This window comes from Haemaphysalis longicornis, unplaced genomic scaffold, assembly GCF_048455015.1.
Source record: "Haemaphysalis longicornis isolate Haplotype H1 unplaced genomic scaffold, Haemaphysalis longicornis Haplotype H1 scaffold_10, whole genome shotgun sequence".
NCBI lineage: Eukaryota > Metazoa > Arthropoda > Arachnida > Ixodida > Ixodidae > Haemaphysalis > Haemaphysalis longicornis.
Window position 1 is genome coordinate 147,923,658 of NW_027526204.1, and position 23,670 is coordinate 147,947,327.

Sequence of the window (23,670 nt, forward strand, 5' to 3'; positions counted from 1 at the left end):
CGTCTGGCTCCGCGGCGAACGAGTCACGAGCGAACGACAAAGAGCGACCCATTTCTTTCCTACTCATTCGCTGTCGCGACTTTTAATGCGGATTTATAAGCTGCTAGCCTGTGGCCTGCTGGCACTTTTCTGTCCTCCGTGGGTGAGCGAAAACTTATGCAGTGCTAGAGAACCACCGGCCTAGAGTGTTGTACTGCCTATTGTGCTCTGACGTTACGCTTAAGTTTTGCACTGTGGTCTAACAGCGTTAACAGGTACCCGAGGATTTTCCTACTGTGGCATTGACGCTACTTCGTAGGACGTTACGCTCAACTTTAGGCGTACCTTACGATAAGCGGGGCAATGAGGGCCGCAGAGCGTGGTGATTAGGCAATGCTTAACCCACGGATTTTAGGGCCTCATCAAACGCTTCACTAGAATATTTCAAACTTTAAAAGTGACCGTAGTTGTTATTGTTGTCCGTCAAAACGAATGGTACCAAGATGGCAGCCGCTGCAAAGCGAAAATAAACATAAAAATACCTTTGGGTTTTGTGATTTAAACTACAGACGCAAGTTTTCATGAAATTTTGAGGAGCAAGAAAAAGAAAAAGAGGTTTCTTTCATGTTTCTTTTTCAGCAAAAAATATGAAAAATTGAACAAAGACGATGTGCACAGATCTATAAAAAATTCGACATACTTCTCAAGGTGAAAGCTTTAGATATCATCAAACGCGAATAGTGACCGTAGTTTCTGGCGACTACACGAATGAAACCTAAATTTGGCTGCGGTAGAAAAATCAGTAAATGAACTATACGTAGAATATTATTTGGGTTCGAATAGAATTTGAACCCATGTCTTAATTCAACAACCACAGCCAAGTGTGGTCACTACAGCACTAACCCTGTACCGTGGCAAGATGGAACAAGAATTATCAGTATGCGGGCCGCATGACAGGGAAATTGCTGGCACCACGAACACGATGCAGCAGTAAAGAAGTCTTCGACCAGCGATTGTCGAAGACTTCTAAGAGACAGCTAGGAGGCATCTAGGAGACATCTAGGAATTAGCTAGGAGACCTAAGTGCCAGATCAATTTTTATGTTAACTCTGAACAGAATTTGTAACATGCTGCATCACAAACGTTCCAGCAGAGCTTCCGCGCTGAAAATAAGCGCAGAATTCCATGTCAAATAATCGATTTCAGATAGCGTTCCCCTTACTGCAGATTGGTCGCATCACGACGAGTTGCCCCGCAGAATCCTATCCTGGTTAAAAAAATAAACCCTATTTTTTTAAGCCGCTCACATCTTTAATTTGAACCTCGGTCGCAAGAGCAGGCAGCAGGTGTGCTAACTTCAGCTCTAACTCGGCAACGTGGCAGTATGGAATAAAAAATAAGCCTTAAACATGTACCTTGAACGGTGCACGAATTGGCACGCAAGTATAACTGGAGCACGCCGACGAGAGCTCTGGCTGTGGGGAAGATGCAGTTTGAACTGCGGATATCTGCCTGGCCGAGTAATTTACGACAAACGACGAAGAAAAAAAAAGGCTGGCGATTACGATACTCCCTAATACGATATTTGGGCGCCGCAGCAGTGCGCTGAGGCAGCGCTGACTCGTGGGTTCCTTCGACGGCAGCGATGATGAGCCTCTGCATCGGCGGCGCGAAGTGCGTCTCAGGAAGGGACCGCGAAGTGAGTCTTAAACGAACACACATCTTAGTCACGCACACGCCCCTCTCTCGTTTTCGCCAAGCATCGCGCCGTCGAGCGCCTCGTGTGGGCTCAGCATACTGCCTCCTCTCCTCCACAACCGCACACTTTCGGAGAGCGCTGGCTCGCGCCGCCAAGGCGAACCGCCCTCCCTTCCCAACTTTGCGGCACTCTCCTCCTTTGCTTTCCATCATCACTCGCTTTTTTTTTCAATCCTCAGTCTTGCCATGGTTGACTCAGTTACGCCGACAACGTGGCTCAGCCCACAGATGTCCGCCAAAGAGCTGCGTCCTAAACAAAGCGACGGAAGAGACACAAACACAATGCAGCAATAAAAAAAAACCCGATAATCGCCAAGTTCTTGCGCCTTCAAAGCGCGCAAGCACACTTAAGTCTCCCAGGTATGTTTTTGTCTTGTGCTAGTTCCCACAGTAAGCACAATGCTACATAACAAACGAGTTGCACATATCTGACGGAGTGTATTAGCCAAAGTGTTCCCCAATATTTTCGTTTTGTGCATGTCTGAAACTGCAACAATGTGGTCAACACAGCGCTTTCCCAAACACTAGTCGATGCTAGACCCAGAGGAAGAACTGTGAGTTGGGCTTGTTGGTATAGGTTCACAATGGGAAACAGCGCAAAAACAAAACTTGGACAAGAAAGACAACGGGACGAAGCGGTACTAGCAACTGAAACGTTTATTCGTCAAAACACACAAATATATACACACAATCTAAGCCACCGCCAACACAAAGGTACAGTACAATCTACAATCTTGTACAGTCACGGGGAACAACCACCAAAAACACTGCATACAACCAAACCGCACGTGTTCATACTCCGAAAGATGCACGGTGCACTTATTCAGCCTTTATCCAAGAAAGCAAACTCGGCATCTGATAGCAAAAGAGAAGGTTGGCTGACACATGTTTTTTGTTCTTTTTTGATGTAAAATGCTTCAATTATCTCTCTTGTGTCCCGCTTACGGTGTTTGTCAAGAACGATGGTGTGCGGTAGCTCCGGATGGCACGCGCATCCCTCGTGGTTTTGGTTTCCATCAGTGAGCGTGAGTGACAACTCCGGACGGCCCATGCACTTCTTGCAATGCGTGGCCAAATGGGAATACGGTGCCTCTTTTAATGAGCTGTTATGCTCACGAAGGCGAACGTTCAGGCAGCGCCCAGTCTGACCGATGTACTTCTTTCCACACTTTTAAGGGATACTATACACAACGTCCTTACCGCACTCAACAAATTTAATGCCATGTCTTATCCCACAACCATTCGTCCTTTTTTCTTTCTTGTCTGCTAACCTTTGCACCGCAGGGCAAATCTTAGCCACTTTGTTTTGGGCTGAAAAGACGACGCGCACGCCATATCTGGAAGCAACTTTCTTCAGCCGATGTGATACACCGTGTAGGTAAGGAATGACAGCTATCTTGTCAGGAACTGAACACACTTCATTTTCCTCCCCGCGGGCCACGCTTCCAGCCTACTTAATCTCCCGGCGATTCCTTTCACAAGCCAAACGAACAGAGTCATCGGGGTGCCCGGCTGTCCTTAACCTGTCTACCTGGGCGGCGACACTCTGTTCCATGAAATGTTTGCAGGATTTGTTAAAAGCTGATTTAATGCAAGAAAAAGCAACACCGTTCTTCACCAGCTTTGAATGGGCTGAATCGTAACTTAGTAACTCCTTGGTAGACCTTGAATGGCACATCCAGCAAGTGTGGGTTGGCAGGAAAGTAATTAATAAATCCAAATACTGGAGTTCACGTTGCTTAGGCACCTCAAACGTGTAATCTAAGCCCAAAGCTTTTTTCCTGAAGGACTTCACGACATCCACAAGTACGCCACAGCCTTGGCCTTCTTTTACTATAACAAGGTAGTCATCAACATACCTAAATCCTTAAGATTCCTGTCTACCAGCTCATTTTCAATTGATCTGTCAACTCTGCTTAGAAAGATATTAGAAAGCACCGGAGCAACACGAGACCCAATACAAATGCCTGCTTTCTGAACGTACACCTTGCCACCCCAACCCACCAGAGTAGACTTCAGATAGAAGGCCAGCAACTATAAAAAACCTTCCACCGAAATACCACATGCACTCCGAAACGTCGCTTCATCGTTATCTTCGAGGATGCAGGCCTTTACACATTGCAACAAAGGGGCATGTGGAATGGAGTAGTACAGGTCAACAACATCAATACTAAAAGCATCTCGGACATTCCCACCGTCAGTCCTCAGGTACTCTAGAACTTCCATGGAGTTGGGAACCAAAAAAGGATCACAAAGCCGAAGCGATTCCAGATTCTTCTGCAAATACCCCGAAACCAAGTGCTGCCATGAACCCCTTTCAGAAACAATGGTGCGAAACGGGAGCTCCGGCTTGTGGGTTTTTACCGTGAAAAACGCTTCTAACACAAGACCCTTTTCATTCTTCACCGAGGACATTAAACGGCATAAATTCAAATCACCAAGCAACTTCACAGCGCGTCGCCTAACTAAAGAGGCCTTTTCAGTAACCTCACAAAAGTTCTTTGTTACAACGTTTCCGGCCTTCTCAAGGAACACTTCCTCTGGCATCACAACAAAAAACCCCTCTTTATTGGACACTGCCACACGAGACCCACTATCCACCAAAAACCTTATCAAAGGCCCGAAACCAGCAGATCGAGTCTGTCTAGCATTGTTAGATGCAAAAACCTGAACGCATTCCGTAACACACCTCGGTTTCTCGTCGTCCTTCACTTGGCGGGCCAAAGTCCTGGACAGCTCCACCTTTTCAGCGGGTTCCAGAACCGGTTCCACGCAGAACTTGGGACCACGTTGCAGAAGCTTCCTGTGGTGGTCGGGCAGTTCAATGTCCCCCAGGACAAGGACCGTGCCGTTCTTTCCCTTTTGACCCCTTTTCTTTGGTAGACCCAGAGACCAATTAACACCGACTGTGCCGATGCCTGCAGTGCTAACACCATTGAATAAATGCTCGTCATCGGCGTCTGCATCACCACTATAAAACGCAAAACAGGCATCGATACTTCAATGATAAGCACTGAAGGGAATTTTGAAAGCGAAAGCTTTCTTAGTGAGACCTATGGCGTCCTGTCAAAAAACTGATGCATATCTCCATAGATCCGTTTCGGATCTATGGAGATATGGTTTAGTTTTGGAGATATGGAGAAAGGCTCTGATAATATCTCTGGGCACACGACACGTACGTGAAACTGGCCTTCCATTGGGTGAAAACGGTTTCTTGAAACTCATCGGGAAAAGGAACGCTTCCAGATAAGACAATGCATTTATCGATCACGAAGAATAGAGTATAAATTTTGCTCATAAACCACGTATCGGTATACATTCGGCTCGTGTGTAGATGCGTTTGCTTAGTGGGCAAAAAATCATCGCATGGATTCGCTCTTTGTTTGAGATTCGGGACTTCGGAGGTTTGACGACCGATTGGATGCACTTTCAGCGAAGGCTGGACGCATTTTTAGCAGAGGCGTTGACGCAATTTTGACGTAGTTTTGATAGCAGAAAGCTGTAGCGCTTCTGGCTACTTTCTTTAGGAAGAAAAGGTAAAGTTGTTAATGATATATCAGCATCTATTGTGTACCCAGAGAGACACCGGCATGTCCTCTCAGGTCGGCGACAACATTTTACAAATTTGTAAATCTTACTTCAAGCATAATAAAAGAGCTGTAAACACGGTAACCAACAAATCCGGAGCTGTCAAGTGCATTTCCGTGTGCACTCAAAAGTGACCGCTTCATCATTGCTTTGAGAGCAAAAAAAAACAAAAAAAAAAAACAAGCATTCAAATTATTTTTAGAAGTTCGAAATCCCTGAATCCCAAGATAAAAAAAAACCCATAAAAGTAACCATGAACTTGTAAGCAAACTTGCATCTTCGTGGGTTTTTTCAGCGCCTGTCTTTAAGCGTATTTTTCGTGGCAATCAGGGACAGTTGCCTTTTCACTTCTTGCAAGCCTACCGATCTTGTAACCCGTTACATTTAAGCAGCTGCCCTGCCTTTCGCATCCTATTACACGACCCCAATGTGAGTTCTCCAACTTCCCAATGAGTTTCTTGTTGTTATGGGCAGTAACCACTGTAATGACGGCGTGTACACCACGGACGGTCACAGTATGGCCTTCTCTTCTTTTCTCCCTCAGGAGCGCTCTCCCTTATTCGCACAGACAGCACGTCGATGCCCTCCCGTCCAATCCGTCATTGTCTAAGCTTGCTGGACATTCACATCCAGAGGCTGACCTATCGCCGCCTGAATGGTTAGTAAAGATTGATAGTCGCTGATATATCAGAGTGCGGATATATCCCTCACGAGCCGGTCAAGAGAGCGCCGCCATTATGTTTCTTGAGTTGAATCGTTTTAGTCATTTTGTCACTTCCACGGATTGATTCATTTAGCTGGCTGTCGGATAGATTAATTGAGTTGGGTCATCAGCGCCAGACAACGAATTTCGGCTACAAAGACAAGCATTAATTGCATACATGTTAGCTGGACTTCTTTTGCATTTCGTTCACCTAAATAACGTATTTAATTGAGCATTTTTACAAGAAAATTTACAGTTAACGTTTGCGACTTCTTTAAGTGATGGCAACTGAAGTGATTGTAAAGGGCAGTCGGATTATAATAATGTGTTTCGGAGTTTATAGCACCAAAGAAGCTTCGCACGAGCAACAATTACCGCGATCCTGTTGTTGTGACACGTTATAAATGACAAGTTTATTTTCGTCGTAGTAGAAACCAGATAAGATGTTTCGTATGGGTGACATCAGGTACTAACACACCGTGAGAGCACTTGTCGTGGTATTTGCTGAAATGTCCTAGATGTGCGCCCAAAATACGAAACAGAATCACAATTCACATTCAGACCAATATATGAGCAATTCCACTCTGTGAAGGTGTATTACCAGCGGAGCTGTCTAGCATACGATACAGGGCTGACACATTATTTTGACGAGCGGTACGAGTTTACTTAATGTAACTTAACTAATACGAACAAGTAAATGACAGTCGGCGTGATGCGTGGTAGAGTAGCTTAAGCGGAATATTGTCATTGAAGTTTTGTCGGGATATTTGTGACGAGAACAGTCACAGCCATTTAGTGTAGCCGTAATCCTACCATTGGTGCCCTTGTGTTGATAACGAACGGGAATTCAGTAACGTACACAGCCTCAGTTTGAGCTAACTAATATCAACAAATAAGTTAAACTCGGCGTAATTATGAAGTATTCCTAACTTATTCGCTTCCAAATGTTATAATTTTTGGTCGCAAACGTTTCGATAAAACAAGAATTACAGCCGTGTTCCGCGGAAGCATTCGTGAGAAAGCTGGCGTTTTAGCAAGGTTCCTCGAGCACGTGAATTATGCGGGGCATCCTAAGCATATCAAGCTCCGCTTTAAAAATCGACTCTTATTATATAGGCACCATTCGCAAAAATACCCCCTATTCCAGAGCATTTCAGCTTTACAACTTCATACGCTAGGACAAGAAGTTCTTCAGATGTAAATCTCGTCACTTCGCTTGGAGGACGACGACAGATCGCGCAGAGTGCTCGAGCTTCCCGGACATTGCAGTGCAAATACAGCAAAGCTTTTAACTTGTCCCGATTGTTCCCTGGCATCACAAAATGAAAGGAATCACCAGCGTTTCCTCCTGGAACAATCAATTGCATGATCTTATTTTTCTTGAAGCTTTCAGGCTTTGCTTGTTTGCATTTTAGACTGGTCATATGGGCGTGCTCTAACGCACTTCAATGAAGAGCGAGCTCTACGACCCGGCAGTGCTCCATAACTGTGCTTATAAGCCCTCTCCTGATTCGTACCACATCCTATACTGAAGCGAGTGAACGAGGCCTCCACTACGCCTTCTTTTGAAACTTAACCATCAACGGCCTCTGATAGTCTCCCTTTTGTCGAAGCGGAAGAGCCGTAATGTTTAGCGAGATATGACTGGGTCGTTCTTTCTTTCCGCGTCCGGGAAATATGTGAATGGTCGTATAGAATATTTTGCCTGTACTTACACTGATATTTCTGCTTTGAGTTCTCCCTCCACGTTGCTCAACAAATAGGGTTTCAATCTCTCTGCACAAACTCCGGAGTATGAACTCACTCCTCTTCAAACAGACCTGGAACTATAATTCCATTCTACGTAGTTTCGCTTTTTGTTGCTAAAGCATTAATTACTTAGACCGGTGGCTCAAAAGTATGGCGTCACCGTGGCCAAGAGACGTCACATAAAATGGTCGACGGATGGCCCCTAAAATGGCTGACAACGCAAAAAAGATCAAATAAAGTACAAAGAAAATAATGCTCAGATTGGCAACAAATTTCTCACGATAGATTAAGTGAATGAAGGTAAGTAAATTTGTTTCTAGTTATATACAATTAGGTGTCGCTGGGAATTGAATCCAAAGCCTCTGGTGTGGGGCTACCCTGCATCTCGAACACCAGAATAGCTGGACGATTTTCGCTGACTAAACGCAGACGTAGTGAATGCGTTGCGGTCGTCACTTAGAAACACGTGTGTTAGAAACATGTGCTATTATGAGCAATATGAAAGGGAACAAAGAAAGGCGTGGCAAACAGCCTCGAAACCGACTCGGAGCAGTACGCCAATCACGCTGTGAAAAAATTAGCCCCATCTTCCCGAAGGGAACGCTGAGCAGATGCGGAGCATCTCGGGGTTCCGTGGTGTTTCCGTTGTGTTCGTAGAACTTCATCGGAAGAACGGAGTGAAGTGGAGTCAACTGCAGCAAGCGCGCTGAACTGAACGCGCACAGCGCGCTACCCGATTTACATTGAAGGTTGAAGGAGAGGAGACGAGAGGAGGAGAGATACGCAAGCGCCGAGCATGCGCCGCGAAAGCAGAAGCGAACGAGAACGCGGGAGAAGCGAAAGCGAAGTGCACACAGCTGGTACGAGAGAAGTGGCGGGAGTATCGCGCAGCTGTGGGAGAGAGGGAAGGAGGAGAGTTGCGCATGCGCAGTGTGAGTGCGGATGCCGACGCGGGACATGCCCAGACTATAAGATGCTCCGCATCTAAAAGAAAGGGGGAAAGGAGGGCGCTCTTCCACTAACTGTTGGCACTCCCACCACGCTGGCATTTCAACAAAACAGCAGCTTACGTCATTTAGCCGATAACATGTATCGTCCGACAGCCGATAAGACTCACGGCGAGAATACGAACGGTTGGTAGAACAGCGTCCCCTTTTCCACTGTGTTTCCGACTGCGGCCGCTGCGTATCACTCATAGCTGGGTCTGAGGGTATTTCTTACGCGTTCCTGTGTTCCCTTTCATATGGCTCATAATATTACAGACCTAGCGAACGCGTTGTGGCCTTCCGCTTAGCAACATCTGTTAGAGCCATGTACCGAGGCCTACATGAGTAATTTAGGCATTATGATGGCAGAGAGAGCAATAAGAGCATTATGAAAGTACGGTTTTGTTAATTGCGCAGGCACAATTCTAGCAAGGTAGACTACCCTGTGCTCTCTCTCATAAAAATACAAAAGTATGAGGATGTTAATAGGATAATGCATTCGGTATTCATTACAGGCGAAAGAGTGCTTAGAGGTCGTCGTCGTGATTCTTCGTACTTCCGTGAACACGCCTTGGCCGAGCCCTAATTCATGGAGTTACTTCTGGCGCCGATTAAGCATGTCCATCTTCGCGTAGAGTTTGTCGTTTGAATGGTTTATATTTAACTAGATTCTGCAACACTTTCTTCCTCCAACTTCTTTTTAAATTTGAAACGCTTTCAGGGCGTATAGCCAACCAGTGCATCATTAGTTAGAATGACAAAGTACTTCTGCCAAAAACTGCTGGTCTGCGCCCTTCAGATAAGTGGAAACTTGCTCAAAAGATCTTTCTCTTTATCACGGCCTTGGAGTTGTTTTAGTGCTAGAAGGAGTAATTAGAGCACTGTTGGGGCTGCTCTAACTTCCTTTCCGTTGAAGCAACGAGTACTTTCGATAGCCACATAAAAGAACCGCAACAAAAGCAACGCAAAAACAAGAGGTCGTATCTGCTCGGACGAGCAAATCACGCTGCGCCGCTCTCAGCTGGCGATGACAGCTACCGGCCGAACACGCGAGATGCGTAGTCGGGCCCCGGCGCCGATGGGCACGGCCACGGTGTAAGTGGGCACGACTACGTTGGTCGAGTGGTAAAACACTCGGCTCGTAAGCGGGAGGTACAAAGTTGGATTCACTTAATAAAATGCTTTGTTGGGCGAGTTGGTTGGTTGTGAGCTGGTTGCGAGCTATCGCTCACAAATGACATACGTGTGCAGCTTTCTGCGAATTGCGCAGTGTGTGTGTGTGCCTTTATTTTCAGAGTTGAAGCTGCGGGGCCGAAGCATAGATACTACGGCACGTGAACTTTCGGAGGCGCATCATACAAAAAACTGTGGTTGATTCCTCTGTCATAGGAATCGGCACGACAAGAAAGTGAAATGTGCCGTGAAATCTGCAGCTGAGAATGATTTGCGGGTCGGCGGCTGTCTGGTGGGTGTGCTTGGCGAGCGACGTCCTGTTGGCGGGTCGCTACGGCAGAGGTGTACTGGCGTCATTTCCGTGATGGATAGGACGTCAGCAAAATCTTGGCATATCACGGCATAAAACACTTTCCTGTTAACATATAAAACCCGAAAAAGAACAAACCTAAGTATAACGTACTCTTTAGTTCTTAAGGTTGCTTCCCCGCAAGCAGACCCTATGAGCAGGGGTGCACCCTTTATATGCCGCCTGCGTAGTTGCACTGGCGTAATTTCCGTGACGGATATCACGTCAGAGAAATCTTCGTGTATCCGTGAATAAAACACTTTCGTGTTAAAAGAGACGCAAAGATTGTGCCAGGTAGACGTCGGTGTGTTTGCGGGAGAGTGAGTTCCGCCTGTTATGCCGTGATCAGTAGCAGCGTATGCGACTTGCTGTTCTGGTGGTGTAGTGAGCAACGGCTGCCATTTTGGTGTTGTGCTGATACTCTGTAACTTTATCTAGTGGCACTAGGGTGGTGCGTGTGCGGAGGCGCGTCTGTGATGCACCGGCATTTATATGCGAAGAAGTGTTTCGAAATAAATTGATTGTACGGTTTAACGCGCCGGAGCAGCGCAGGCGATGAGGAGTGCCTAGTGGTGGGCTCCGGATTAATTTTGGCCACCTGGGAATCTTTAACGTGCGCCGAAGTCTCGACACATGGGCGTTTTTGCTTTTTGCCTCCATCAGAAAAAAGCGGCCGCCGCGGCCGGAAATCGAACCCGCGACCTCGTGGTCAACAGCACAACGCCTTAAACACTGAGCCACCGCGGGGGGGAAGGGGGGGGTGGGAGTGGGGGGGGGGGTTCGAAATAAACTAGTTGGTAGTAAGCGCTCGTCCAGTCTACTGGTGTTTCTTGGTCCACGTCCTTCGTGCTCTTTTTTGATGCCTCTGACCACGTCCCTTTCACCCTTTTTATTTCGCTGTGCACGTTTTAGCGCTCTTTTTAATTTCCCTGTCCACGCCCTTTGCACTTTTTTAAATTGCTATGTCCACGTCCTTTGTGCTATTTGTTAATTTTCTTGAAGCTGGTTCAATTCCTGGGTCGCGAGATACCCACCGGTTTCTTTCAAAGGCAAGAACGTCCCTCGAGCTCAGCTCGCCAGGACGTGGGAATAAACGCTTTGATGTCTGCCAGAGGCAGCTTGTACCATGATATGTACCATGGCGGTGGCGGGAGCAGAAGCAGCATTATCGTACGGCGACTGTCATATTAGGCGGTATGTGAATCCCGCTACGTTGCAGGGAGCGCAGTGGTAGCGGTATGTTGAAGGAGACTGGTGACAGTAGAGTGGAATGAAGAACACACGTTTTCGCGGTGGTGGGATTTCTAAGTGCGCCGAACTGACAACAAATGATAAACGTCGATTTGTCCCACAATTTTGGTATTGTTTCTGGAGCTTTTAATTGGATTACGCCTAATTTCATAAATCGGCGAAGAACTCTTCATGCTTCTATGCTCCATTTCATCAAACGACGAAGAACATGAGGGACATTTTCTTTACGAAGCGCGATGCCTCGAGACTAACAAAGGAGCTTGTTTTCAGGGGAAGAAGCGGCTTCTGGTCTCTCCTGAAAAACCAGCACCCATTCCTCCATCATGTCGATCTTACTTTGGCACTGAGGTTACCGGAGTGACTTCCACGTCGGCTAGAGACCTCGTTCCATCTATTACGTCTCAACGTAGCGCTCACAAATACCTGCCGGTATCGCCTTGGCCTAACTTCGAACGCGTATTGCTACAACTACGGTTCACCTGAAACAGTCGAGTATATGTTACTGGAGTTCCTTCATACAGTCAAACGAGAAACGACCTCGAACAGAAGATTGAGTGCCTCAACCGCAGTTCCGTAACTTTAAAAGCACTCTTGTGACCATGGCCATCTCCCTCGTCTCAGCGTAAAGTGCTAACCGCATTATTTGAAAACCTCAATGACATTGGTGTCGCTAAGATGATATAGAACCAGAACATCCTTGCACTGTGCAACCGTCTATAAACTTTTCACGTGTCGCACTGACGGTCTCGAACACACACGCCACCTCCTTTTTTCACTTCTTTTATTTCCTTCTTTCTTCTTTCTCTTCCGCCAACTTTATTCCCTCCTCGCGAACCCCGCAGAGTAGCATGTCGGCGTTAACATGCCGGCAGACCTCTCTGCTTTCCTCTTATAAAGAGCTTTCTCTCTCTCGCTTTCTCTGCTATCCACGGCGTTGTTCGGGGTAGGCATACACGGCTGCAGGGAAATGTCCGCCGCAGGTTCTCTTTAACGGCCTCTACTTGCCAATCATAGAAAAAAACAATAAAAACCGAACTGCACACCACGATTGAGCATTTAATACGCCCTGCAGAGTCCCCACCGACAAAACTGACATCGTCGCATCCAACAAATGAATAGGAATTTTATTTCCTGTCGTGTATTTAAAACGAAACCAAGGAGTAGACAAGAGATTCCATATATGGCTAAGGCTGTACAGCGAAGCTTGCTGAAAGCAAACGTTTTATTTTGTTTTTGCAAATCACCGAGTCTAACAGCTGGCCTCTAAGAAAGGCGAGGGATGAAGGAATATGCGCACGCGCGCCCAGAATACCAGACTGCAATAAAACATTTTAAAAAGAAATAAAGAAAACAAAAGGGTCTGAAGATTTCGTTGATGTATTGCTGTCCTGCTCTTACACTGGCTCTCCTGTTTGAATCGCAGTATGCTGCAACAACTTCTACCGTAAGGCCGGACTTAGCCTTGCGTAAACTTAACTTCGAACAAAATGTCTAAGAAAACTTCGAAGAACTTCGAGCTCGCGTGTTTCTTATCTTCTAAAAAGCCTACACAACCGATGCGTGGTTGGTGCCTTCGGTGTTTTTAACAGGTGAATACACAGAGAAACGACCGCTTATAGAAGAAAGAAAAATTCCGTAATTTCTTCTTCCCAGTTTCTGCAGCATTTCGCTTTACGTCACAAGTCCTGCCTTTTGACGGAACTGAATTCTGATACGCGGCAAGGGCTTGTTTAGTTAGCGCTAAAAGACGGGGACAAAAGGTTCGCCAAGCCCGTACAAATCGAACTTGCTCTAATAATGGTACGCTCAAATGGCCTCAGGCTTTAAAGTGAGCTTGAGGAGGGGGCGGTGCTGTTTTAATTTTTGTCTCTTCGTATTCCACGAATTTCGGCCACATCCCATCGTTTGGCACGATGATTCAGTTTGGTCACTCCACCGTTCGGTGAAACGAGCGATAACTTGAGCTTCTTTGAAACTGCCCGGCTTGAATGCCTTGATGACGCTTCGCCGCGGATTACAGTACAGTCGACAAAAACTCTTTCTATAACGCTCGAGCGGCGTGCTCCGGACTTCGCGAGAGACATCTAGTGATAACACCTTGTTTGAGACCGGTAGAATGTGAGCATGCGCGACCCGCACAGCGCCTGTTTCCCTTGCCGCTGTGCCCGTCGCCGTCCTTGGCTTCCGCACCTTCTTTCGCCGTGAGAAGCGCTGCTTGCGCTGCCGGGCCGGAACACAAAAGTGGAGATTAGCAAGTGTTAGTACAGCGTTGGCTTCGTTTAACTACCTCAACGCTTATTTTTCGCTCGCCCTACCCAATTTATACCAGGTATTTTTTTCTTTGTGCGAGAAAACAAACAACAACCGCTGAAAACGCATAGCTTCCGGTGTTCTAGAGTGACTAGATATCGGCCCATGATCGCTTGCACAGGGCATTAAGTATTGTAGCGCTAGCCCGTCGGCAGTGACGTGCAAAGCTCAGTACAGAACCCGGATACTGGTGAACGCGGTACTCGTGCAGCGTATTGGCTGAACAATGGTGCAATGAACAGCTGTGCGCCAAAGCTAATACAGACGGAAAAAATGCCCCCACCTCCCCGAAGGGAATCGTGAGGAAGTGCGAATGCATTTCTTGCGCCGAGAGTACACGGCGTAGTAATTCTGCCATCGCCTTGAGAGGCGCAGTACCGGCGAGGGGGAGCTGTCAGGCGAGGGGAGAGGCGCGCGCCGAGGTGAGTGCAAACCTAACGGGGGGAGAGGCGCGCCAGCTGCAGAGCATGTGACGTCACGGCGCGAGGAGAGGGGGAGCAGACGCAAAGGCGCCAGTGCGCGGTCACGTGGGAGTGTGACGTCACGGCGCGAGGAGCGGTGCGGGAGCCGGCGCGGGCGCGCGCAGCCACGGCGCGGGAGGCGGAGCGCGCGCGGGTCACGTGGGGTGTGACGTCGCTGCGCCGTTGCTACAGACGCTCCTCTCCGCTCCTCGCGCCGTTGCTAGGGGAGAGGAGGAGGAGCAATGCGGACGGCGGATTCAGGGTCGCTTATAAAGTGCATCGCACTTAAAACGCAACTGTTAGCCCGATGAATGGTGTTGGCGTTCGCTCGATGGTCAAGTTGAAACTGGTGCTTAGAAGATAACGCTGACTTCATCCATTGTGGTGCACAGATTTCCCGCTTCTGGTATAACACCACGCGAAAAGTATTATTCTCCTGTTCCTTAAATTTGCACAAATTTAAAAAGTAGACCTGTTTAATGGGTAGTTGCCTCGATACAGATTTCAATCAATGTAGGTTCAAATTATGCTGTTTGTTTCAGTTGAATGGGAGTCGCTTGCAGAGTAAACTTGTATGGTGTACTTATACATGTACTCGTACAGTAGCGTACATAGGATTTGTAATCGTGTTTGTTCTGATTTTGTAGCAACGGCACTGCTGCGGAGTTCAGTGCTTATGTAATCTTGGGTTCCCGGACACCAAAAACCGGGTTGACTTATATGGGGTGGAATCATTGAGCTTACGATAGATGTAACGTGTAGATTCGGAGGCGAATGTTCGTGCAACAAGGTTGCAACGTAGAAATCTGATGGCTGAAGTCCATCGTGCGCCAGGTGCACTCTCCCTCGACCCAGTTGGTGTCCCAGAAAGTATTTCGATCGTTCCAACTGCAGCCTGTGAGCAACCGCCGTAGACAAATGAAGTCTCGTTTTTATTTGAGCACAATTGCACAAGGACAGGGAACGCGGACGAAAGAAAAGTCGAACACACAACGCACTGTGTCGTTGATGTGTTTTGCCTGTGTTTCTTTCTTTTGCGCGATCGTGCTCATGCTGTAAATCAGCAAGATGTCCGAAACGCTAACCTTATTTCCTTTTTTTCTGTGTTGACGAAACATTTCACAAATTTCCCGAATAAAAAAATTGGTCGCCATCCCTCCCCGAGAAAGTGGTTGTCCAGCAAACTTGTTGTAAACCACCACAAATGGTGATGGAGGAGGGTATGAAATAGTTCTCGTCATCTCGGCAGGCCTGTCGCTTGCTCTCGGCTAGTGTAACTAAATAAGGGTAGAGTATCGGCCCTCCTTTCTCCTATTGTTCCTGGTCGCCACCGTGATCTTTGGTCAATTCGCATTACGTGACATTTGTTTACACTGCAACGGTTCATAGACGTCTTTTGTTGTTTATGCGTTGTAGCTGCATTCTTCATACAGCGTCGTCACAGCGCTCTTAGAACAATGCAAACATACTAACTAGCTGAACTTAATTTTCATTACTGCCACAACTCTGGCAGGCTTAGCTTGCCCTCCCTGCTCTGCGGCTGTGCGCGACTGACGTCATTTCGAATGGGAATTAAAGATAACGCATGAAAAAAGATTTCAGCAGCCGAAGGGTGTCCGAATATGCCGTTTCGCTGCGTATTCGGTAGTGTTGTTATTGTTAATCTCGCCGTTAACCTAGTCGATGTTGACGGCGAGGCCACTGATGCGGCAATCTCGCAACCCTGATAAACGCTATAATGGCCGCATTCGCTTCGTGTCGTACACACACATATTACGTGGACTGCATGCGACGTAGCCCCATGTAGTGTAGGGAGCGTTGAAGTCCCCGCGCTCTGCACGCAATAGGAATGTCAAGTGTGCTAAAATAAGGAGTGATAATTAAACACACAATAACATAAATATTCGGGTAGTAAGTTGAAAAATTATGTTATAACTAATGATTGACGAAATGAGAAAAACATTCACTCAAATTATGGGTTCACTTCTTGAAACGAGCCGTTCATTTTTATTTCCTTAGAGCTGCTGGCATAATTAGAAGTGCAATGACCTCATGGTGAACGAATGACCAACGCACGCGTCAGTGCCCGGACGACAGCTCCTCCATTTTCACACAAAAACCGAACAAGAAAAACGAAATTTTCAGTCAGGGGCGTGATGTCCTTTTGACATGGCTCTCATTTTAGCAGACAGGTCGCACGAGGCCCGACGCCAAAGACAATAGAATTCTCTATTCAAATCTTCCACGCGCGCGTATTTGTCGCGCCTCACCTGAAGCCCGCGGCGGCGGAGCTGGCTCGCAAAAAAAGCTTTCAGCTCCCAAAGCCGGCGGGCAAGGAGGTGCCGCATCCTCCACACGGGTGGGAACTCTAAACAACAAAATACAAAACAGAACACGACACCTTTCTTATCCGCTTCTACCCTCCCTCATATATCTGAGGGTCAGCGGCCGTGTTCCTGGAGGCAGCAATACGTGCTCGACGTCCGCAGAACCGTTGCCCGTGGCAATAGATTGCCCCGAGGAAGAAGGGGCTGTTCTATGTCTGGGAGACGTGGGCCTGTGCTTTCTGGCAGTTCCGGCCGGCTACCGTGATATTCGTCTTTCTGCTCCCCCCTCTTTCGCGTTCTTGTTTTGCCCTTCCACCTATCCTTTCATCTCGGACCCTCCATCTTGCGCCGAAGTGTTGGCTCCAGCCCTCACCTCTGACGTGTAGCAGGCCATGAACCCGCATTGCGAGGCCTAATAGGACTATGGCGTTGATCGTTTACACGTGGCCAACCGGAAGTGACGTCAGCTGGAAGCTTAATTCCATTCTGAGGGACATTCAGGGAAGAGAAACTCAGTCTACGACTAGGGGGAAGCTCGAAGGTGGTATTAAGGCAAGAAACTACATATGCCAACCCCAATGACTGGCTCGGCCGGCTGTAGGCAGATGGCCGCTTACAATATCAGACGGGATCCACAAGCGGTGTGCCACCCGGGTTGACGTGAGTATTAGGGCCACTGACGTGATTGCTACTGACGCCAACAACGGCGAGCTCAAGTGGGCGACTCGGACATTCCAGGGAGCTAGGGAGACTAGACATCTCGGGAGTGCAGTTGGGAAATTCGAACTTGGTGCCGTCAGGGCAGTAGTATTGGGGTACTAGACGGGAGAATGGTCGAGCGGGGAATACGGCTTGTTAACAAGCAAACTTGTGCCCTAGACTGACCTTGATTTGACTTGACGAAGGTTTTATTGGAGCCTAGTATGGCTCTGTCTGGTGACATGCCAGTGGAGGGAAACTTTCTTCCTGTAATCGCTGGCTGTGGCCCGCTACCCGGGAGCATCTCACCAGGGAGTAGAAAATTGGGACCGAAACATTCTGTGGGGGAGTTCTCGTATAGTGAGTAGCATTTATGCTTGTATCATGTACGTCCCACTTTCTTTTCAGGCTGTTCTTTCCCGGTGTGCTTGAGGACACCAGCTCAACGCGCGAAGGTAACATCCGAAGTAAATACTTGCTACACACCACAGTGGTTATCTATCGTTCTAGCAGAAGAAAATGGGTCGCGTGTTCTGAAACCGAGAGCGTAATCCCCATGCGAAACTCCCGTCAATCGGCCAGTATGTCAGGAAGCCGTGTAACTGTTCGCGTTGGCGGTGCCTTTCACAACGCGACCCCATCCAAGGTCGCTCCAGACATGGTGACCCTACTGTATTATCGTCTCTTTAGCGCGATTGCTCTAGGTGAATCGTGAGAGAAAAATGAGCCCAGTGTTTGACATCCTCCTTAATAAGAATACTCTTGGAAGAATGCTGAAGCAGAAAGATTGATTGATTGATTGATTGATTGATTGATTGATTGATTGATTGATTGACTGATTGAGTGATTGATCGCTGGGCTTAACGCGCTGACGCTACGCAGGTGGTGAGGCGCGCCATAGTGGAGGTCTCAGGATTAAATTTGACCGCCTGGGGATCTTTAAGTTGCGCCGAAATTTCGTACACACCGGCATTTTTGCTTTTCGCCTCCATCAGAAAAGCGGCCGCTGCGGCCGGGAATCGAACCCGCGACCTCATGCCGAAGCAGAAAGAGCTCCTCTTCGTAGCTGGGCGATGCTGAGAGGCAGAATATTTATTGTGCAACAAAGAGGTAACGCCATAGTCGTGGCTCGAAAATGCTCCGGAACAATGAGCAGTGAGACGCTTCCCGTGTTCACTATCATCCACCTTGAACGAAGACGAAGCTCGGTGCGACGCATAGGTTTTGGCGTCGCGGTCCCTTATTAATCGTAGCGGAACATGTTCACCTGTCGCACGCATCACTTTGCCGCGGCCTCGTCCAGTACAGCCGCCTTCACCCCATGGGCGGCGACACGAGGTGCAGGAGTAGTACTAGAGAATTTTATCTCGCAGAAATATGGGCGATGTTTTTCATTCCACGAGCCCAAGTGACGGCTTTTAGTTCTCTGTCCTGGAACCCGTAGTTGCTGGGCGTCCAGGTAAGCGCTGGTCTTCATATGTTCATACATGGCTCGGGATGAGGAAGTTGGGTGGTAAGAAGTGGAACGGAGGACTGGGTTTTCACCACAAGCAATGGTGATGCGGGGTAGGAAGCCTTGTTGAGAACGAAATTCGCATTGTTTGGGGGATCGGGTTGGATAGAGGCTGTGTAGCCAGGTGGGGTGCGGGAAAGTGCTCGTGTAAATTCGACGGAAACCAGTTTCTCTACGTTTGAGCAGGTATGTAAGAGACACGATTCGGATACGAGGTGGAGAAGTGAAGCGTTTTGAACAGCACCACGTTCAGCTAGTTTTCAGTTCAGCTGAAGCGGTGTGTGGCGCGCAGTTTTTGAGCGCCAGCGAGAACGGCGGTCTCTGCGTTACTAAGAAATAACCAAACGAAGCGCGTCGAGCTCTTTCACAATAAAATAATATAGTCGGGCACAGTCCGGAGAGAATAAAAACAAGCGGACGCCACGTTCTCAGCCCAGGATGAGATAACCATCAGTGGCTTAGCCCTGCCAACATAACATAAACAAGCAATTATCTTAACATTGCCAGTCCGAACAGGAAAAAAAAAATGACCGCGTATCTGCTCATTTCGTTGCAAATGTCGATGAAAGACGATAGTCGACTGGCGCCCATGGCAAGTAAATGCCTCCCTTCTCTTTCCCGCTCACCTCTGATGCTGTGCTCTTCCGTCGTGCTCCTTCTAAGGTAAACACGCTAAACGTTTGCTCAAGTCAATTTAAATTCACCGCGTTCCACTGCTGCAATTCGGGTACCTCGATGCCAGCGCTGACGTACGGTGGAGACGCGCGTGAATTGAGGCATACGACTAGAACGTTTATAGAAACATGTTGCCCTACTCCACGAGTGTTCCAAGCGGAACGTGGAACCTATCTAGTGTAACCTTTCGTTGGTGTTGCCGTTTGATTTTTTTTATTTCGCCAGGTAGCACGGGCCACAGCAGCCGACGGTTTTCCGCAGTTGATGTAAGATTTTATTTGCTATAGCAAAAACCAAGCATCAGTGAATTTTAATGAAGGAACACTGCAAATATCACTCATGTATTAACTTTTTTGCCTCATATTTGCTCAATTCCTTGTTCCTCTTCAACAATGTTGACAAGAATGATCATTGATACCGGACTTGTACGTTTAGATTTGGCTGTGGGTATCTAAGACTCTTGCGCAGCTACTGGTTCACTATGGCCGGGTGGCTGAATCGAGTCAGAGACAGATAGACAGACATACAGGCAGACACAAATTTCTGCATTTAAGTAGCCCAAAAAAGACTACCCTCTTTAAAAACAATAAAAAGTTATTCTCAACTTAAATTGGCCAAACCAGCCATTACAGGACACTACTCCGACCAAGATGAAACTTAACGCCCTAGCCATGGTGCCTTCAGGGCGAATATAGTATGACGGATCCCCGGAGGTGCCCGGTCGCTCCTTCTGACCCCATTCAGCCGCCTGTAAACGGCATGCGAACGGCACTCCGGGGAATAATAAATCCTTGCAGTAAAAACAACCGTCATTTTGTTTAGCGTTCTTGCTCTTCTCGGCCTACAGTATCACTGGCAGCGCTCCAAGGCTTACACACTTTCTAAGGGTAAATTTGAGAGTTTATTAAAGCGAGAAACGACCCTACAGTTGTTTTCTTTCTTTTGTCACCCGGAAGAATAGTAAAAGACGATACCGGAAGGTCGCCACAGGCCATAGACGATAGGAGCAGCGATAAACTTGACAAAAGCTCCGTGCCCCTAAAAGCAAAAAAAAAAAAAAAAAGCTTTCGCGTTTAATCGAACCGGCCCAGTTTTAATGCAAATAATGCTGCCTCATGTGAATTAAGGACAGACACAGGACGCAACACATATAGGTGTGTTCAGAAATCGGTCAAACAGGGCCTTCGCATGGCGCCCTGGTTGCTGTAGGGTCTATCATAGAGTTTCTCACAATATACACTAGAGAGAAATCTTGCGCTAGCGTCTATGCGGCCACATCAAGGCCACCTGTGTCGTCATGGACCGCCATTAGATCATGCGCTCGTCTGAATTTCATCATTGGCGTGCATTGAAACGTTTTAGGGACTGCAAATTTAAACAAAGTTCCACAGAAACGCGAAAAATAGTGTGCAATTATGTAAGTGGAAAATAAAACAGGCTGTTTTAAAACTACGAAAAAAGGAGGTAAAGCGCATTTTTGCCGGAACATCTGTTCCTGCTATTTTGCAGGTCAAGATAGTAGTTAGGAACAATGTTAATATTTGGGCAGGAAACTCATTTTAGACTCTTATTTTATTATCTTTACCATTATTTCAAATAATAAGTTGTTTAAAGAGTTTGAATAGTTTTGGAGCGTGCCTATGAAAACGTCACCTTCGTGGTGTACCGGTGCACCGACCGTCAGCTGCAGTTTAACAAGAAAAAAGAAAACGTGGAGTAAAATTGAACAGTCGTGGACGATGACAACATAGGACGGATTCAGCCTCCCGTATCTGTCGTATCTTGTTTTCGTCGAAGTACCTTTTGTTTATTTTTTTCGTCGGCTACAAATTTCGCGGCGGCATATTACCCACTCAGTCATACGTCCTTCGACTGCGGCATGATCAACGTCAGGTGCAATCACGCACTGCCGGCTGTTTCATCGAACACGGCTACCACAGAACAGGAACTGACAGGAAGGATTTCGGCTTCCTCGTAGCTCGAAGACGTGTTTATGCATAGTGAAAAAGCCAATCCTCAAAACCGCTTAAGAATGTAATTGTCCTGCCAAGCCCAAGCCAAAAAGGGAGGTCTTGCCATAAACCCCCTCGACGACATGGATTACCAGGCGCAGTTTCCTGTCTAGTATACTTACTAAGAAACTCTATAGGGTCTATAGCTTATCGTCCCGCAGTTGCCATCTTCGATTTGCGAGCAAGCTACATTGGCGGCTGAGGGCGAATAAGGTGTTCTTGGACCCTTTGCAGTTATAAAGCCCCTCGAAGGACAAGAGCTAGTATACGTACGTAGTGGTTCAAATGTAGAGAGAGCACTGGACGCGTTATGCGGAGGTTTTGAGTTCGAATCGCGCCTAAGGAACACAGCGTGTTGCTTTAATTGAATAAATTCTTTATTGCATCATCACGGAAAGGCAGCATCCCGTTAGTCGGCTATATTATGATCTTTACTGTATCTCAGTTACCATGGCGTTAAGAAATGTCAGTTATTTGATACCAAAATCGTCCGAGGACTATTTCCTTATGTTGCCTCACAAATTAATTCCAGGAGAGCAAATCTGAATATCGATATTCGGCTTTTCGGCTGGAACGTTTCTACCAAGGAGTAGCCTTCACCAATTTTTTTTCTTTCCGGCATTTTCTTGGCTGTGCTTGCAATTTCTAGTTGCCATCGCGCAAGGCAAATGGTGGTTACAGAAAAGGAACGCATCAAGTAGGACTAATACTTTTCGAACATGGGTGCGATTCATTGAACCAAAGTATTTTCAGAGTACTGGTCCGAAAGTAATCATACCCCTATCATCAAGAACTGTTTTCTAACTGAAAAACAAAAACTGCTGCTCACGTGGTCGAAAGCTTAATGTTATCATTGGAACCAGGGCCACAGAGTTCCGGCTATCAACATGCATCACTTACTTAGCGTAGGTCTCAACAAAGTAAGCCGCAAAACTAAAAAAAAAATTGCTCGATGCTTCAAAAAGGGAAAGCGGTTACGAAGCTTGTGAGCAACGTTTAACCCGTATTGCCTCGTAGTAAATAAAAGATACATAACGCGAGGTTGGGAAAGGGCAGGCATAAGAGAAGAACGAAATGCCGTTCGCCGATCTGTCTTACCAGCAGCTGTAACGGGAAGGCGTGGCGCTCGTTGCCATCCACACACGCGCGACTGGTTCCGGGAACTCGTAGAGCCATGGCAGCGTCCGTTGTTAATTAAATCCCTAGCCGCTAACGGATACCCTGCTCCTCCCTTTCGCTTCACCGCTCCGATGACAGTACGGCATGCGAGGTCCGGAACGCCGGCCAAATTGCGGCAACACACTGCAGCCAACAGCAGCCGGCGCAGAACAGCACCCTGCGGCACGCCGTGTCGTATTCCCCCATCTTTCCCTTCGACGATCCGCCCTCCTTTTCTTCTCTTTTGCCGCTTTTCCTAGCACGCCTTACGCGTTGGTGGTTTGAACATGCACGGGGTGTTGCTCGCTGGCTGTTTCGCCCTGAGCCAACAAACGCAGCGTGGCAGCGTGGTCGCGTTGTGCGGTATGAAGCCATGGTGCTTCGCCGAAATTTTGCGACGTGTCACAGCGGGTACCTTTTCTTGCCGCTGTTGCTCCGTGTGCGTAACTTTCAGGCGCAGCATCTGTAGGTTTAGATAATTGGTGGTTGGTGACGCGGCGGTATCTTGGTGACGTGTTTTTGTTGTAAAAACACGCTCGTCATTTGCGGTGCTGCGATGAGCTACGCAACACTTCCCGTGTGGGCCACTCTCTCTCCCTTAGTCTCCCTCCCGAACTTCTACTTTTGTCTGTTATTAAGGCAAGAGAAGCCCATCGCACTAAATCTCGTTTTAAAATCACCTTTGTTTTTTTTCTCTAATTTCTGTAAAAAGCCCAATAAAGAGACAATATCGCCGAAAAAAATGACTGGCCAGGTGACATCACAGCTGAGACAACCGTCGAACTGCGGCACCAAAAACTTCGGCCAAACGCGATACCATACCAGCAACTAAAACTATTATCTAGATTTTCTGGTTGCCTATTTTTTGGTACCCCGGGCTTTCTCATTGGCCGTGTGCCAAAAAGGCGCTACGTAATTGAGGCTTGTGCAAGAACTAAAAAAGAACTTTCACTATTCATATCACGCATATCACACAAGC

The 23,670-nt window shown here is 47.4% G+C and overlaps 1 protein-coding gene across 1 annotated transcript in view; it reads right to left on the bottom strand.

The window, feature by feature from the left end:
• Sha (shavenoid) overlaps window positions 1-23,010 on the bottom strand; it is a 90,923-nt gene extending 67,913 nt beyond the window's left edge. The window contains exon 1 of the mRNA XM_077691190.1: window positions 22,632-23,010. The gene's annotated coding sequence lies outside the window, so the exon portion shown is untranslated. The remainder of the gene's footprint in view (window positions 1-22,631) is intronic.
• Window positions 23,011-23,670: the final 660 nt, after the last annotated feature.